Source organism: Trichosurus vulpecula, chromosome 4 (genome assembly GCF_011100635.1).
Source record: "Trichosurus vulpecula isolate mTriVul1 chromosome 4, mTriVul1.pri, whole genome shotgun sequence".
NCBI lineage: Eukaryota > Metazoa > Chordata > Mammalia > Diprotodontia > Phalangeridae > Trichosurus > Trichosurus vulpecula.
This window is the reverse complement of record NC_050576.1, coordinates 200,079,420-200,096,015: the sequence shown is the minus strand read 5'-3', so window position 1 is coordinate 200,096,015 and position 16,596 is coordinate 200,079,420.

Genomic DNA, 16,596 nt, shown 5'->3' with positions numbered 1-16,596 from the left:
TGTTTGAACCTCAAAGTTTTCATGCAACTCTGTTCTTTTTATCATGAATATTTGGGGGTCCCCTGTCACTAAAAATCCATGCCCCCATAGAATTATGCCAATTTTTATGAATAAAAAGAAGGAAGCCTATCTCCTTTGTTTTCTAGAATACTATATTCCAAACTCTCCACTTCTTTATAGTGGTAGCTGCTAAGTCATGCACTTGAATTCTTTCTTTCTGACTGCTTATGGTATATTTTCTTTGACCAGGAGGCTCTGGATTTGGGTTATAATGTTCCTGAGAGTTTTCATTTGGGGGTTGCTTTCAGGAAGTGACAAATAGATTCTTTCTATTTGCATTTTGCCCTCTGGTTCTAAGAAATCTGGTCAGTTAGTTTTTATTATTTCTTGAAATATGATGTCTAGGCTCTTTTTATGGTTGTGGCTTCCAGGTAGTCCAGTAATTCTTAATTTTTTTCTCCTTGCTCTGTTTTTTAGATCAGATGTTTTTGCCTTGAGATATCTTATATTTTCATCTATTTTTCAGCCTTTAGACTTTTCTTGATATTTCTTATTGCCCCCTTGGAATCATTCGCTTTTATTTGGTCCATTGTGATTTTCAGGAAGTTTGTTGCTTAATCAAGGTTTTGAACCTCACGTACCCAACTGTTAATTCCCTTTCCAGTTCTTCTTCCCCATAACTCTCATTTATTTTCTTTTTTTTCTATATGATCTAATTTCATTTATAAAACCATTCTTAATTTTTCTCCTTTTTTAACTCTTGCTTCATCTGTTCCAGGAATTCTAGTTGAATTCATGCCCAAGCCATGTTTTTTTTTTTTGAGGCTTTACTTCTAGATGTTTTATAGTCATTCACTTCTTTGTTTGTGTCATGAGCATCTCTAATAATACCTCTTTGTGGTCGGCCTATTTCCCGACTTCAGACTTTGTGTTAAGAGCAGGCTGTGGGCACTTCTTAAGGGAACGTCTGACATGTTGCCACCTTGTTGAAGCATTGAGTTTTGGAGTATTCCAAGATCTCAGGAACAGCTCAGGCTGGGAACCTAGAGGTTGTCAGCACTCCCAAAGTGATCTGATCTAGGACAACATCTGATTAATACCCCTCTGATCTGAGCTCTACAAGTTCCTGACTTGGGTTTGGCTCTGAGCAGATAGCCCTAGAGGCTTGTTCCATTTTGAGTTCCACTAGGCTGCTGCTGGACTCAAGTCACCTAAGAAACTCTGTTGGTTTGATGACAGTACTTCAGTCTCTCCTTTCATTTGACATACGTACCCTTGTTTTTTCTCTGTAGGTTTCAGATTGAGCTAGAAGCTAGAACTGAGATCCTGTATTAGAAGCTAGAATTGAGAACCTGCTCAGCTCCTAGATTCTAAGACATACAGCTTCAACTTGTTTCTAAATTTTCTCAGTATATAGCCAGAGCAGCTGGGTGGCACAGTGGATATAATTCCAGGCCAGAAGTCAGGATAGACCTGAGTTCAAATCCAGCTTCAGACACTCACTGTGTGACCCTGGGCAAGTCATTTAACCCTGTTTGTCTCAGTTTCCTCATCTGTGAAATGAGTTAGAGAAGGAAATGGCAAACCACTCCAGTATCTTGGCCAAGAAAACCCCAGATGGGGTCACAAAGAGTTGGACATGATGGAAACGATTCAACAACAGCCCATCTCAGGTCCCATTTTGAGACTGCTGGCCTGTTTGTCTGCACTGACCCTTGTTTTACGGGCATGCATATTTCCTATTATTCTTCAACTTCCAGGCAACTTTCTGTGCAGTTCTGGGGTGGAAGAAATAATTTACTTTATTTTATAATCAGATTCCCTGATCATCATTCTGTCTAGTAAAAATTTGAAGTTTTTGCTACAGTCGCTATGTGAGAACTGGATGATCTTTCTCCATCCAGGCAGTGGTCAATATTGACTTTGTAAAAAATATATGTCTCGGGGCAGCTAGGTGGCACAGTGAGTAGAGCACCAGCTCCGGAGTCAGGAGGACCTGAGTTTAAATCCGGCCTCAGACACTTGACACACTTACTAGCTGTGTGACCTTGGGCAAGTCAATTAACCCCAATCGCCCTGCCTTCCCCCCTCAAAATATATATGTGTATATATATATATACATATGTATATATATACATATATATATATATCTTTCTGCAGCATAAGTCTATCCCCTCCCTATCAGAAAGTAGGTATCGTCATGTTTCTGAGATCAGTTGATCATTGCATCAATCAGAATTATTAATTATTTCAAGTAGTTTGTCTCTGTGGTATTGTTCTTGTTGTCCTGGCTTGCTCACTCCCCTCTGCAGCCATTCCTAGAAATCTTCCCAGATTTTGCTGAAACAATCCCTTTCATCATTTTCATGATACAATTGTATTTCATTATAACCATATGCCGTAATTCCTCCAATGCATTTCTATTAACGTTTTCTTAAAATTCATTTTTGTTCCATCAAGTATTACATTTATTTCTAAACTGGATATGAGTTAAACTTGATGTAATAAATTGGCTATGGGTGATATGATCAGAGCATGTATGATATATTATCAGAATCATTGCAGTAAGTTGACACCTTTTTTGCTCTCTAATTTTTGCTGATGATCTGGACCTTGAGTCAGAAAGACTTGAGTTCAAATCTAGCCTCAGATATTTACCAGCTGTGTGATCCTAGGCAAGGTACTTATCTTCTATCTGCCTCAGTTTCCTCAAATGTAAAATGTGGGTAATAATAGAACCTACCTCCCAGGATTGTTGTGAGGGTATTAGATGAGAAGTCGGTTTTATATAAATGCTTGTTCCCTTCCCCGTGTTAGCTGGAATAACTTTTATTATACTGAAAATGATAAAGTATGACACAATTTCAGTGAATACTGATACAATAATGCAATGTAGTGAGTGCTTGTTACACAATGTTCCTGCTTTCAGTGATTAATCATCACTTTATAATGTATCTGTCACAAGGTCTGTACTGAGATATGTGCGTCCTAAAAGTCCCTCGGACTTTGCTTTTGGCACCAGGTGTCACAATAATAGCACATACTTCACAAGGGTTTTTGAGATCCCATGAGACAATATGGGTAAAGTGTAGTGTAGACCTTAGAGTAAAATGGAAATTTTTAGGGGTTTTGACTGGACTTGGTTCTACCAGGTTCTACCAGGTTCTAGCTTCTGGTGGGAAACCTCCTCTGCCAATAAGATAATACCTGTAAAGCCCTTAACTCAGCACCTGGCATATGGGGGACACTTACTAATTACTTGTTGCCTTCCTCCCTCTTCCCTCCCTTCCTCTCTTCATCCATTCCTCTCTCCCTTCCTTTCTCCCTCCCTCACTTTCTCCCTCTCTCTTTTCCTTTCTCTCTCTCTTCCTTCCTTCCTCCTCCTTCCCTCCCTCCCTTCTTTCCTTCCTTTCTTTCTCTCTCCCTCCCTTCCTTTCTTCCTTTCTTTCTTTCTCATTCCCCTCTTCCTTCCCATCCCTCCTTCCTTGTGCTGGAGTCAGGAAGACCTGAGGTCAAATCTAGTCTCAGACTCTTACTATGTGACCTTAAGCAAGTCACTTGACCTCATATTCTGCCTTGCTAATCTGTAAACTGGAGATAATGATAGCATCTCTTGGTGTTGTCATGAGGACCAAATGAGATATTTGTAGAGCACTTTGCAAATGTTATAGTGCTATATAAATGCTAGCTATTTTATTCTTATTATTATGTGCCACATACAGATGGACATGTCTTTGTTGAGTCAAGACCTTTATATTGCATAGAGAACTGAATCAAATTTATAAGAATACGAGTCATTCCCCAATTGATAAATGGTCAAAGGATATGAATAGGCAGTTTTCAGATGAAGAAATTAAAACTATCTATAGTCATATGAAAAATGCTCTAAATCACTACTGGTTAGAGAAATGCAAAATAAAACAACTCCGAGGTTCCACCTCACACCTATCAAATTGGCTACTATGGTAGAAAAGGAAAATGATAAATGTTGGAGAAGACAGGGGAATATTAGAACACTAATGCATTGTTAGTGGAGTTGGTGGAGAACTGATCCAACCATTCTGGAGAGCAATTTGTAACTATGCCCAAAGGGCTATTAAAATATGCATATCCTTTGACCCAGCAATAACACTTCTAGGTCTGTATCCCAAAGAGATCATAAAAATGGGAAAAGGACCCACATGTACAAAAATACTTATAGCAGCTCTGTTTGTGGTAGCCAAGAATAGGAAATTGAGGGGATGCCCACCAACTTGGGAATGGCTGAACAAGTTGTGGTATATGAATGTAATGGAATACTATTGTTCTATAAGAAAGAATGAGCAGGTGGATTTCAGAAAAATCTGGAAAGACTTACATGCTGAGTGAAGTGAGCAGAACCAGAGAACCTTGTACACAGTAAAAGTAACATTGTGCAATGACCATCTTTGATAGACTTAGCTCTTCTTATCAATGACCCAAGACAATTCCAAAAGACTCCTGATGGAAAATGCTAACCACATCCACAGAAAGAACTATGGAGTCTGAATGCAGAGCAAAGAATATTATTTTCATTTTTTTGTTTTTTCTTTCTCATGCTTTTTCCCTTTCATTCTGATTCTTCTTTTATAACATGACTAATGTGGAAATATGTTTGATATGATTGTACATGTATAACCTTTATCAGATTTCTTGCTGTCTTGGGGAGGGGGGAGGGAAGGGAGGAACAGAAAAAAATTTGGAACTCAAAATCTTACAAAAGTAAATGTTAAAATCTATCTTTAGTAGCAAGAGGAAGCAGTTCTGTGGGAGGAGGGGAGAGGGCAGGTGAGGGGGAATGAGTGAACCTTGCTCTCATCAGATTTGGCCTGAGGAGGGAATACTCGATTGGGTATCTTACCCCACAGGAAAGAAGACGGAGGAAGATAAACAAATAAAAGGCGGGGGGATGATGGAGGGGAGGGCAGATGGGGGTGGAGGTAATCAAAAACAAACACTTTGGAAAGGGGACAGGGTCAAGGGAGAAAATTCAATAAAGCGGGATGGGTTGGGAAGGAGCAAAATGTAGTTAGCCTTTCACAACATGAGTATTGTGGAAGGGTTATACATAATGATACACATGTGGCCTACGTTGAATTGCTTGACTTCTTAGGGAGGGTGGGTGGGAAGGGAAAGAGGGGAGAGAATTTGGAACTCAAAGTTTTAAAAACAGATGTTCAAAAACAAAAAAAAAAAGTTTTTGCACGCAACTAGAAAATAAGATACACAGGCAATGGGGTGTAGAAATTTATCTTGCCCTACAAGAAAGGAAGGGAAAAGGGGAAGGGAGGGAAGTGGGATGACGGAAGGGAGGGCTGACTGGGGAACAGGGCATCTTGGAGTGGGGGGGAGGGTAGAAATGGGGAGAAAATTTGTAATTCAAACTCTTGTGAAAATCAATGCTGAAAACTAAATATGTTAAATAAATAAATTTAAATTTAAAAAAAATAAAATCTATCTTTACATGTAATTGGAAAAAATAAAATACCATTAGGAAAAAGTACCTCTATATTGCCTCACTATAATAGCAAGTTTGCACTTTGTACAAACTATGACTATGATCTTACCTATTGCCTCGGGAAGAAAAAAGAAAGAAGGGAGAAGGCAAAGGAAGAAAAGAGAAGAGGGGAAATGTGGAGGGGAAATCCAATTACATTCAAAAAATTATTAAGGATTTCCTTTGTGAAAGATGGGGTGTCAGGCACAAGGGAAACAAACCAACAGTCCCTACCTTCAAGAAGATTATATTCTCTTGGGGATTGGAAGTAAGATAATTCTAAAAGCAGCCCAGGTGACTGAGGAAGCTGCAATATCTTTATAGTCACAGTGGGAAATGAAGTCATTTTTCCAAGCTGAACTAGCTAAATGGGACCCAGTAGTAACCTGGAGCTTTGGTAGAAAAGAGTAGGGGAAGTGAGGGGATATTTCTAGAAATTTTCACCAGATTTGGAAACCACACTAGAAGTTAACAGAACACAAAACTGGAACATGAGGGAATATGTTTACACCTTGAGTGCTAAGAAGACAGGAGCAGCAGCAGCCTTATCTCTGGACACTTTGCTTAGTGCCTTGGCCTCTTGGGAGAAGTGCCCAGGCTGTCCTGAGTATGCCAACAATGAAACTTACACATCCCAGTTGCAAAATAACACGTATAAACACCACTTATTTCCTAATCAAGAACTTGTACACCTTTAAAACTAAGATGGAAGGTTACAACAGAAATGGATAGATTTCAAGACATGAGACAAAGACCAGGATGAGATTGAACCTGGGGCAGAAATCTGACAAAAGATTGGAACAGAGGCATAACAAAGAATGTTTTCACTTGGGACGAAAACAACGAAGTGGGAGGGAGTGGCACAGCAGGAGTCTGGAGTGTGAAGGTGGCTGTGATGGCAGAACAAAAGGGTGGCCCCTCTCCTCTAATGTCTGCCCAACTAAAACTCTGATCCCTTGCCCTCTCCTGGGCAAACCCTGTAAAAGGAGAGGGCTCTATGGTAGTCAGGGAGAACAGGCAGCCTGTCCTCTGCCTCTCCTTCTTGCCACCAGGACAAATAAAAAGGTTTGAGGCACTAGGATGGTGGTCTCTGCAATGGGGAGGAAACATCCTCTCACCCCTGTCAGGAGTCTAGGCTTTCTTAGCACCTGGGACAAAGTCCAGACCACCCAACCCTAGTTATGGCTGTGGACTGAGGCAGAGGTAGATTCAGAAACAGAAACATGACAAGATTTGAAACAATTCTTTGAGCCTCTCTTTTCCAAGCAGTGAGGCTGCCTTCCATCTTTAGGCCAGTTTCAGTAACAAAGTCTTTACCTAGACCTGGCCTTGCTTAGCTGATGGTCGCCCCTTTCCTACGAGCTAATTTTAGAAGAAAGGCAACTGAGCTTTCATGTGGTGATGAGTCCCACAGGGTCAACAATAACCATTCTGCCTCACCTACTACAAAGGATACCTTTTAAACTCAAATACTTAGTAATTAATCTTCAAAACGAGGAATAGGATGGGAGAGGGGAAGGAGATAAGCATTTATTAAGCACTTACTATATGCCAGGTACCATGCTAAGCACTTTAAAAGTGTTGCATTTGATCCTCCTAACAACCTTGTGTGTTAGGTGCTATTGCGACCCCCATGTTTTTGTATGCAAAAACTTTTTTAATCATTTTCTTCTTTAAAATGTATTTGTTTATTTGATCCCCATTTTATAATTGAGGAAACTGAGGCATACAAAGGTTAAGTGACTTGCCCAGGGTCACACAGCTAGTAAGTGTCTGAGGCCAGATTTGAACTTAGGTCTTCTTGACTCTGGGAGAATCTAGGTGGTACAGTAGATAGAGTGCCAGGCCTGGAGTCAGAACCTGAGTTCAAATCTAGCTTCGGACACTTACTAGCTGTGTGACCCTGGGCAGGTCACTTTATCTTGTTTGCCTCAGTTTCCTTATCTGTAAAATGAGCTAAAGAAGGAAATGGTAAACCACTCCAGTATCTTGGCCAAGAAACCCTTAAATAGGGTCATGAAGAGTCAGACACTGCTGAACAACAACTTCTTAACTCCCAGCCCAGCTCTTTGAGCAGTATGGCACCACCTAACTGTCTACTGGGGAAGGAGATGATAACCATAGGATCATGGATGGGATCATAGCTCTCTAGAGCTGGGAGGGGCCTCAGAGGCCATCTAGTCTAACCTCCTTATTTTACAGAAGAGAAAACTGACACCCAGGCAGAGTCAGTGATTTACCCAAAGAAGGCCATAGACATGGGAGGTGGCATAGTGCTTGATCAGGAAACTGGAGTTGAGTTAGGGTGTTAAGAATTCAGAGTAAAAAAAAAAAGTCAGAATCATAAGATTGGCTACCTAGTCAATCAACCAACCAGCATTCAATAAGGGCTTGCTACGTGCCTGGCACTGTGCCGGGTAATAAGGCTGCAATAACAACAAAACCAAACCAGAACCCCAAAATGTTCTTGCCTTCAAGGAGTTTGCATTCAATTGGGGAAAACAAAATGTAATATTTTCTAGAACTAAATTTTGCCAAAATTCCTTTGAAAGAACAAATTTGGGGCAGGAAGTGGTTCTATACATATTTTCAGAAAATTTAGAGGAAATTCTATGATGCATTTAAGGAGGTTTATTGAATTTGCCTGTAATATGAGCAAATTGTGGAGACATCACATAGAGGCAAGAAGTCCTGAGTGACAGATGGCAGCATGCTCGATCTTACCTTTATTGGAGAGCCAAATGACATCAACACATCATCTAGTTCTTAGAGTATTAGGGAAAAAATAGTGATAGTAGCCCTTTAGCAATCAGTCTAAGCAATGGACACAGCCATATATAGGACTGACATGCCTAACAAACAGGTCTTTTATCCATCAATTTCTACCACTAGTTTTCAAAGTGTGGCCTCAGGGGTCCTTGAGACCCTTTAAGGGGGTCTACAAATTTAAACTATTTTCAAGACAATACTGTAATTAGTATTATATGTATATTATTATATATTTTAATATTATATTTATAGTATTATTTTAATTTCTAATACAGTAAATATGAATAGATACAACTCATAAATTAAAAGCTCTTTGCAGTGTAGGAAGGGGAAGTCCTCAATAATTTTTAAGAGTATTTAAGGGTCCTATGACTAATAAAAAAAAAGGCTTGAGAACCATTATTCAGTACTGTTCCACAAGGGCACAGAGCTATCCCTAAGTTACATTGAATCTCTTTGGCACGGATGTTGCAAGACTTCTATGGTTCTGATTTGCAATGATGTAGAAAAATTGCTGGATTTGAAGTCAGAGGACCTGTTTTCTAATCGTGGCTCTGTCACTACCTGTATGACCTTGGACAAGTCACTTCTCTAAAATCTCTCTGGGTCTCAGTTTGTTCATCTGTAAAATGAGATTGAATTAATTGACTTTTAAGGTCCCTTCCAAATCTAAATTAATGATCAGGAGGAAAGAAGTAGACTCTGCCAATGAACGTTAAAAAAAAACAGAATCCAACGCATTACTGTACTAGCCCACCACTATCATGGGACTTTTTTTTTAAGAGGGGGCAAGGCAGGGCAATTGGGGTTAAGTGACCTGCCCAAGCTCACACAGCTAGTAAGTGTGTCAAGTGTCTGATTTGAACTCAGGTCCTCCAGACTCCAAGGCCGGTGCTCTACTCACTGCACCACCTAGCTGCCCCTATCATGGGACATTCCGCAGGATTACCCATCCCTTACAGCACACACACCCGCTACATGGCATTCTATTGCCTTTCTGAGATGTAGGATCAAGGGATTTAGATTTGGAAGAGATTCTGGGCCTCAGTTTCCTCATCTGTAAATCGAAGATGGTGGACTAGTTAGTCTTTGATTCCCGTCCAGCTCTAGATACATAATCTGACGACCCTCAGAGGTCATCTAACCCAGCCCACTCATTCCACAGTTAAGAAAATGAAATCCCCAAGGGACAAATACCTAGCCAAGGTCACATGGCTAGAGGACAACAAATCTGGGATTCCAACTCAGGTCCCAGGTCCTCTGACTCCAAATCAATCCCCCTCTACACAACACCCCGCTGATGGCTGTGGCAGATAGAAGATCAAGAGGCTACAGTTTTCATCTTAGCTCTGTCGCTGATTGGTTTGATGGTCTTAAAAGAATAATTTAATCTCACTGGGCCTCAATTTCCTCGAATATAAAATAAAAGGGTTCAATTAAATGATCCTTAAAGTTCTTTCTCATCTGAACATTCTATGACTTTATCCTGGGATGGGTCCCCTAGGGGTTCAATTATAAAATTTAGAGCTAAAATGGACCTTAGTCACCATTAATTTCTCCTCCTTCATTTGACAGATAAGAAAGCCCAGAGAAGCCAAGTGATTTGTTCTAGCGTCCCTGAGGCAGTATACAGTAGGGCTAAGATTTGAACTCCGGTCCTCTAGCCCTAAGTCTCCTAGGATGCAGCCACAACATTCTCGAGTGTAGCCCAAACCGGATTAAAATGTAATTGAGAAGTATTTAACAAAATAAATAAAAATACAATAAAACACGGATAATATTGCATTTAAAACTAAGTCAATGTGCAACCCAAGGTGATCCTTATGGTTGGTTTAATGGCCGCTGCTTCTGTCTAAATTTGATGTTATTGCTCCATACAACATAGTGTTAGTAGCTTAAATGCTATGGAGTAGGGGGTAGGCAGGACAGCAAAAAGAAATTAGCTCTGCCATAGATCTCAGAATATAGAGTTGTGGTTGTTGCTCAGTCATTTCCGTCATGTCCAACTCTCTGTGACCCCGTTTAGGGTTTTCTTGGCAGAGATACCAGAGTGGTTTGCCATTTCCTTCTCCAGCTCATTTTACAGATGAGGAAACTAGACAAACAGGGTTAAGTGACTTGCCCAGGGTCATACTGCTAGTGAAGACCTAAGGCTGGATTTGAACTCAAGAAAAGGATTCGTGATTCCAGGCCAAGCATTCTATTCACTGCACCACCAAGCTGCCCTCAGAGTAGACAGACACAATACCAAAAGAATACATCAGCTCTAGAGGGTTCTTTTGCACCACCTGTCATCCTGTCCTAGAAACAGATTCAGTGCCCAGCTGGGATTTCTACCAATTTACTTCTTCACAGTTTCAGGTGAAACCCAACAGATATTGCTTTGGAGAGTAGTTTGACTGATGAGTATTTTTTTCCTCTTCTCCTTTCAGGAAAGTGGGCAAAACTAAGTCTTCCCACCCACACCTGTTTCTGCCCACTGGGTTTGGATCAATACATGACACGCTCCTCTTCTCTCTGCCGAGGGGAGTGGAAAAAGGCCTCATACCCCCTTTTCAAAGTGACCCGTCAGTCGGGAGATAAAGAGATTAGCTTATGAGGATTTTGATCTGGGGTCAGGGTCCAAGTTTCACATGGCTCCTTTTCTCAGAAAATTTTAAAGCTTAAATACACAGATTACAAAAGTCAGTAAAGCCCTGAGGCCTCAGGCAATTCTTTGATTTGCCAACCTGGAAATGGGATGTTCCAACCAGTTAAATTTGGCATAGACAATTATCCCTTAGCTTTCCCTCTTATCCACGATCTCAATAGTAAAGACAGTAATTCAGTAGCAATAAAAATTATCTTTAGCTAGAAAACCATCATTAAAATACCAATAACCAGTAAGCAAATTTAAAAGAGCAAATAAACACCGAATGGTAAACAATGGCTCATGGTTGTCTATGAAACAAATAAAAGAAAAATAGAGGGATGCAGGAAGAGGCTAGATTCGCCATTGTTCCAGCAGCTTCTCTTAAGTAGGCATATGTCTTTTGTTGGCTGTCGAGTTCCGTTTAGAAGCCTATCAGTGAGCTAGGGAAACAAAAAGACTCCAAATGAAGGAAGATTCGAGTCAGTCTCCTGGAAAGTGTCATGTGTTTCACATTCTGCTCCGTACTCACTACCCTCTGTCTCCATTCCCCTTGTTGATTCTTTCTCCGACTCACTTTTATATCTCTCAAAAGGAGATTTCAAAACTGTCAGTACAGCAGAATGTTTCTGCCCTCCAATTCTAAACCTTTGATTACTTCACTACAACTCCTAGAGCTTATGACTAGTCCCTATTATAAGGCAACCAGGCCAAGGTCTGTATGACCTTCTGCAAGTATGTGAGGACAAAAATGCTGAGGAATTTCTCTCTCTAAGTATGGCATCCCACATGTTTTTATTAATGTGGTGAGCTACAGACAAGTACCTTGCTCCAAGAAATAATAACTCACACTTTTATAGCACTTTAAAGTTTACAAAGCACTTTCATCATGAAAACTCTACGAGATAAGTAGTATAAATATTATTATCCTCATTCTACAAATGAAGAAACAAGTATGGAGAGCTTAAGTGACTTTCTCATTGAGACTCAGATGATAAATTTTGGATCTGGAATCGAAACTTAGGTCTCTTCATTCCGTATTCAAAACTTCTCCCATTTCAGCACAGAGTAGACACCCTATCTTAGCAAAAAAGAGCACCAGGAGTACCAGCCTGGGGACATGCAAGACCTCCTTGGACAAAATCTGACACACATGGGACCGATCCCAAAGACTCTTAGCCCACCCTACATCTTAGTGTCAGGGCCAATAGGACCTGAGTTGTAAATAGGCTTCAAGCCACCTGAACTGGGAATGGGACTCAGAAATCTGGGCTCCCAACATGCTCCATAAGATGTCTCTTCAAAAGTGGTAGGGGAAGGGAGAATGTTGATGTTCCTTTCCCAAGAAAGTTCCTTGATTTTACCCAGAGATGCCAGCTGGGAGTTTGGGGGAAAGTCCTTGTGTACCCACTAAATGCCACCAAGTGGAATGAGGGTGGGTATCATGAAAGCATAAAGGAACAGAAAAAGAACTGTCTTAATTTTCTACTTGTATTCTCAGTGCCTAGTGCTTTGTATATAGTAAGTGCTTAATAAATATTTTTTTCATTTGTTCATTCATTCAACACCTGGACATCTTGATTCTGTCTGAGGCAGTTTCCATGTGCTGAGTCCCTCAGGTCCATCACAGGGGGCAGGGACTCTCTTGCTTTTCTATTTGTATCCTCAAAACTCAGCACAGCTCTTTGTAGCTAGGTATGGAAATGGATAGAGCACAGTAAGGAAGACCTGAGCTCAAATCCACAAAAACACTTGCTAGCTGTTTGACCCTGGGCTAAGTCACTTAACTTCTCTCAGTCTCAGTTTCCTTGTCTGGAAAATGGGGGTAATAATAGCACCCACCTTGCAGGGTTGTTGTGAGGGTCAAATGAGAATATTTGTAAAGCACTTACATAGCACCTGGCTCACAGTAGGTGCTTAATAAATGCTTGTTTTCCTTTCTTTTCTTCCTTCCTTCCTTCTTTCCTTCCTTCCTTCTTTTCTTCCTTCCTTCCTTTTTTCCCTCCTTCCCTCCTTCCTTCCTTCTTTCCTTCCTTCCTTCTTTTCTTCCTTCCTTCCTTTCTTTCTTTCTCTTCCTTCCTTCCCTCCTTTCTTTCTTTCTTTCTTTCTTTCCCTTCCTTCTTTCCTTCCTTTCTTTCTTTCCTTCTTTCTGTCCTTTCTTTCCCTTCCTTCCTTTCTTTCTTTCCTTCTTTCTTTCTTTCCTTCTTTCTTTTTTCTTTCCCTTCTTTCCTTCTTTCCTTCCCTCCTTCTTTCCTTCCTTCTTTCCATCCTTCCTTCCTCCCCCCCTCCCTCCCTCCTGTCCTTCCTTCCTCCCTTTCTTTCTTTCCTTCCTTCCTTCCTTTCTTTCTTTCCTTCTTTCTTTCTTTCTTCCTTCCTTCCTTTCTTTCTTTCTTTCCCTTCCTTCCTTACCTCCTTTCTTCCTTCCATAGTAATCATGTAGACACATTGTTTCAAGCTAGGTACATGCTCAGATCCACCAATGCCACAACACTGGTGTGACCATGATGCATCTTCACATGGCCATGTATGCATGGCATGCTCAGTTGTGAATGAAGTACACACTTGGGGAGGATAAGAGTAGAGTGAGGGAGTCATAAGGGTGCAAGGGTGAATTGATAATTAATTTATGAAATTATGAAATGGAGGCAGGCATGCACAGGTCTTTGGGTACTTGCCAGGAAAGAGCGTGATAGTAGCAGGAAATGAAGTGACAATGACACTTTAATAAGGCACAGAGGCTATAAGGGTGAATAGACACATAAATTACAGAGACAGATAGTGAAAAGGGTACAGAAGCAGATGTTTGAGGTCAGGGGATTGGGTGGTGGAAGAAAGCAGGCAGTATGGGGAAGAGTATGGGGAAGAGAGTATAAAAAGAGGAAGAGGAACAGATAATCACTCATAACCATGGATTAGAGGTGGGAGCACTGAGCAGCCTGGACACAACAGAGATAGAAGAAAACTCAGGGAACAGGAGTTGGAAGTCTCGTTTTTATAGGATTTTGGGGGGAACAGACTAATCCTTAGCTATGCTACCTTGGGATTAGTTTATTAACATATCCAAATCATTTCAAAGTTGACAGTCAAACTTAGTTAACACGTCCACATCATCTGAAAACTAGCAGTGCCCTTCGGTGTTCTCTGGTCTTTTAGAACTTGTCTGAGATTTACACATCATAAAACCAAAAGGCCCTGACAGTGAGTCTTCAATGGCTTCCCCTGGTTCAGCACATATTATCAGGATGAGATTTTTGGTTAATATATGATCCAGTTTGCAAATTATACCCTTTTCATCTTGGGATGGCTTATTTATAACTTCTGGGTTCCCCTTTACAATCTTACTTCTTGCAAGTGCCACTTTATACTGACTACTTATAAACTCTCTATACTGTTATATATTACATATACATACTTACTCTACTGTTATGTTATATATACTTGTAGACTTACTATACTGTTACATATTATATATACTTACAAACTTACTATACTATTCTAAATCACATATGCATACTTACTATACTGTTATATATTACATATACTTACTATATTCACAAACTTACCATATTCTTATATATTCCATATAGATATTACACTGTTATATGTTATATATACTTGCTATACTTACAAACTTAATTATATTGTTAAATATTACAAACTTACTATATTGTTATATGTTATATATGCTTTTGCTATTATAATATATATACTTATACTGTTATATATTATATATACTTATACTTACAAACTTATTATATATTTCATATATATATAAACTTATTATACATATTATACATATTATTATATATACTTACGTTACTTGTAAACTTACTACACTGTTATAGATTACATATGCAGGCTTACTCTACTATTATAGTATATATATAAGTATATATACTATTATATATACTTAATATACTTGTAAACTTACTATACTTTTATATATTATATATACTTACTATACTTACAAACTTAACTATATTGTTAAATATTACATATATACTTACTATATTGATACATATAGTTTATATATGTGTGTATATATACTTATACTTGCAAACTTACCATGCTGTTGTATGTTATATATACTTACTATACTTGTAAACTTACTACATTGTTAAATATTACATATGCATATACTTGGTATAGTTGTAAATTTACTATACTGTTACATATTATATATACTTATTTTTCATATAAATTTCCATACTGGACTAGAATTGGATTGAGGCATGGTCAGGGAGACCAGAACAAGATACAATTTCTGCACACGGGGGCATAAGCGTAGGAAAAGAAGACTTTCTTGCACAGAGCTCGACATGTGGGTGCTCAGCCTCTGGGACCAGCTCCCAAGCCCCCATTCCCACCTCAGATCATTTGCATTTACAATCACATGAGTATGAGAGGAGTGTGAGGAGAACAACCCAGGACAGTAGCCAAAGCCAAGTGGATTTTTCTCCTGATATTATCACAAAGTCTCCCGCTTGGAGCCCCCACCCCCACCCCTACCTTCCAGCAAGCAACAGGTCTCCTCCCTGATGCTGATTCTGATCTTTATTTGTTGAAGTTCATTGGAGATAATTGTTATGTTGAAGAAACAGAGGGAACTCAGTCAGCACTTTGGGAAGATTCTTAGGATAGGGACAAGGGCTACACCTGTGATTTCATTGGTATAGGAAACTCCCAGGTGAGGAAACTTCCTCTACCAATGCAGATTAGCACCTTCTCAGCAACTCGTATCCAGTCCAGGGTCACACAAGTATGATTCAGGAGCAGGACTTGAATCCAGGTCTTTTTGGCTCTTTCCAGTTCTCTCTCTAGCCATTGTTCCATAGTGTCTCTCGGAGATGAAAAAGGATACAGGAGCCTGGAGGAGGCTAAAGGGAGCTGGAGGAGAATAGTGGGAGCTAGGGAAGGGTACAAGGTGAGATAAAAAGATAGAGGGACCTAGGAAAAGATCTGAGAGGATAGAAGAAAATGGAGGAACTATTGAAGGAGGGTAAGGGGCTGGGAGAGGATACAGAGGGTGGAGGGAGGATCCAAAGGGGATGCAGGAAGGTAGAAGAGAACCTGGCTCAGGATCTAAGGGAATAATATAGGAGGCTGGGAAGCAATACAGGGGACCAAGGAGTGTATAGGAAGCTGAAGGAAGATACAGAAGGCCTAGAGAGAACCTAAGCGGATAGATGATGATAGGTTTCAGGGGACTGGGACAGGATATTAGGACCTGGAAGAGACTACAAAGAACTAAGGGAGAATATAGGATGTTGGGGGAGGGAGGGAAAGGGAGAGAGACAGACAGACAGAGGCAGACAGATCTGGGAGAGGATCCAAGGGGGTTGAGGAGAATTAAAGGGGCTGGAGAAAGATACAATGAAACGAGTGAGAATGCAGAGGGATGGAATGAGGGAGAGTGTAAAGGGATGGGAGAGGATACTGAGGGATGAAGACAGAGGGAGAGGGATAGAGTAGGTATACAGAAGACCAAAGAGATTACAGAAGGGATGGTGTTGTTGAAAGATAAGACACTGAAGTGGAAGGAGACACAGGGAAGGGAATGTGCAAATGGGAGGACTAGGAAGAAGGTGGTTTGGAGGAGGCTAGTGAATTGAATGATTCAGAACCTTGTGAAGAGGAGAAGGGGGTTCAGTGACCCCCGCCACCAAAGGCAATGAAGTGAAGT